Raw genomic sequence first — 3,171 nt, 5'->3', positions numbered from 1 at the left:
TTCATTGGTCTGCTTGCCTTTTATTTGCACCAACCTAAATGCGTTCTGATGCATTGCAACTGTTTTTCACAATCATTCAGTAAATGAATTATTCAGTGATATTCCATTTAAATCTGCATGCTCCTTTCAGCATCACGATGCATTCACATGAGACTGAGGCAATAAACTCATACGCTTTTATAACCTTGCTTGATCCTGTCTCATTTGTATTTATATAAGCATCTCTGTATCTCTCTGCTTTCTAAGGGAAACTGAGGTGCACTGGGACATGTAGCATGTGCACTATAGAGATATTTTAGGTCCCTCACAGCACAACCGTTACAAGTGGCCACAAAGCTATCATTTTGAAGTGAAAGTTGTACTCAGTGTCTTCTCTTATGTCTGCAGGCAGCTTGTTCAAGAATATTGAGCAGAACCCCCCTGGTCCCTTAGACGAACGAACAAAAATCTAGATTAATGTAATTTTCGTGTGTTGTGGCAGTGTAAAGTGCACTTCATTGTGCGAAGCTGAGTCAGGTAGAATTTATTTAGTTCTATTCTATGGTAAGATCCGATTATGTGCTGACGTTAGTGTGTAACCCCAGCTACGTATGAGGAACACTATTAAATGGCATGTTCACAGAAAATACCAATAGAGTAATTAATCTTATTTTTTTTGTGCAAGAACTGAATATGTAAGATCATAGATTCTATGGAATCAAAACTGGGTACTTGTTGAAATGTAATTTCCAGAAATTACGAAACTAACTAGAGGACCTGCCTGCGTACCTGGATTTGGAGCTCTGTTCCTGGACGAGAGTCTCCTAAAGAAACATGATACAGTTCGCAAATAAAAAAAAAAAAACACTCTAAAACAATCACATTAGAAGACAGGAAAATCTCTGAGCGCTTGTTGATATAAATCATTTGAGACGTATTGAAGTAACCGCTGGTAGCCGAGTTGGTAGTATAACTGTGTAGCAAATGAAAAATTGAATACTTTAATAATTTTACAGTCTCTAGAAATAAAAACTATTTTGCATTTTTGAATAAAATTTTTTTATTATGAATACTCTCATTTTCATGTCCTTAGTCATTTTAAGTAAGATGTTATTTTTATTAAAAAAAGAATGTAGATTCTTTCTGTAAGAGTAGATTAAGATTTTTTCTTGATGATAAATGTAGAACTTAAATAGGAGCATAAAGCTTCTGTTATCAAGAACCGAACCAGCGACTTCGGAGCTCCTACACTAATACAGTACTGTCTTCATTGACGTTTAATTTTGTTTACAAAATACAGTAGTTTTCACATAACAACTTCAATTCTTCATAGTAGAATGGAAAAAAGGAACTTAAATGTATACAAGGCAACAATCAGATTAGATATCCATAGACTTACGGTAAACGTCACTGCAGACTGTTAACGAGAGTCCGAGCTTACGGAATGGGTTTCCAGATAAGTAAGTGGCTTGAAGACTTCTTGTTTAACAGGACCCAGTGCCGGCCGGTGTGGCCGTGCGGTTCTAGGCGCTTCAGTCTGGAACCGCGTGACCGCTACGGTCGCAGGTTCGAATCCTGGCTCGGGCATGGATGTGTGTGATGTCCTTAGGTTAGTTAGGTTTAAGTAGTTCTAAGTTCTAGGGGACTGATGACCATAGATGTTAAGCCCCATAGTGCTCAGAGCCATTTGAGCCATGTAGGACCCAGTACGTTTTCCGGTTGGCGAGCCTTCATCAGAAACATGGATATCGTCAGTATATTACCAGTGAAGTGTGATAGCACCACTGTTGTTCTCTATAGACATACATGATGTGACGGACGAGCTGAGAAGCAATCAGCGGCTGTTTGCTGACGAGGCTATAGAATATGGGAAAGTGTCGTCGCTGAGTGACTGTAAAGGAATACAGTCTGACTTCGGCATAATTTAAATTTGGTATGACGAGTGGCAATTTGCTCCAAATATAGAAAAAGTTAGTTAATGCGAATGAGTAGTAATAACTACCTTGCAATGTTCCAATACAGTAACAGTGATGTGGTGAACGACACAGTCCGTTCGATTAAAAATCTAGGAGCAAAGTTGAATGGCGATATGGAACTGAACGTGCACGTGACGTCGGTAATGGGGAAGGCCAACGGTCGGCATCGGTTTACGGGGAGTATTTCAGGAAGTGTTTTGCTCATCTATGACAAAATAACGAAACAAATTTTTGAATTTCTACATAATTACAAATCCAATATAACACGTCTTTAGTAGTAGGAAGACAGATGTAAATGTAGGAGTCCACTTGGATGCAACAAGGAACAGAACACTTTTTAAAGAAGGAATAGAAAATGCAGGCTTTCAGGATAAAAAAATATATCGATTACTGAAAGGAAGTGGATACAAGAAGAATGAAAGAAATATGGGCCCAAAGAAAACTCCAGTCGGAAACAAAGAAGTAGAAACAACGTTGATTTATTGCTCCCTGTGGAAGCAGTATTCGAAATAAAACACCAGTTGAAAACAAAGAAGCAGAAACAAGGTTGATTAATTGTACCTTCCGGAAGAGTTACTCGAAATAAAAACAATAATAAAACAGAGTCCGCGTATAGAAAACTAGTGCTACCAAAAACAGAAAACAGTCTCTGTTGCGTTTTGTTAATAATGACGCGTTTCGCTCGATTAGCGCTGCTTCCGATTATCTGTAATTTGTAATAACAACCTTATTACATAACAATTTATTCACGAACCTGTCTAGCACCAATCAGTGAAACAGCTAAGCCAAAGGTGAGAAGTAAAGTGATTCACTTGCTTTGAGCAATGGAGACTGCGTTAGTAATATCTAAATGCCATTGATATGATGGTGTGAAAGCGAAGACCAAATTGCCAAATGCATGAAATGGCAAGTGAAAACCTGTAATTTAAAAGCGTAAAATACATTAATAAGAAATTAAATCTGCATGCTTAGGAACCAAAGAGAAACTCGCCAAGCCATGGCAATATGCGGTGCCAAGATAGGTTAACGATCACAGCCATGAATCACAGTGGTATACAAATACTGCTCTAGACAACAATGCATATTATGCTGAAGCGAATGGGTCGCTTAGTAGATTGACGTTGGAATGAAGCTTCTCTCTGTTCATTTAGACTTATGTTTCGCTCCATATTAATAGTTCAGAATTTAGTGAAATAGTTATCTTCTGTGTCACCAC

Source organism: Schistocerca americana, chromosome 6 (genome assembly GCF_021461395.2).
Source record: "Schistocerca americana isolate TAMUIC-IGC-003095 chromosome 6, iqSchAmer2.1, whole genome shotgun sequence".
NCBI classification, from domain to species: Eukaryota; Metazoa; Arthropoda; class Insecta; order Orthoptera; family Acrididae; genus Schistocerca; species Schistocerca americana.
The sequence above is the reverse complement of the archived record's forward strand: the minus strand, read 5'-3'. Positions refer to the sequence as shown.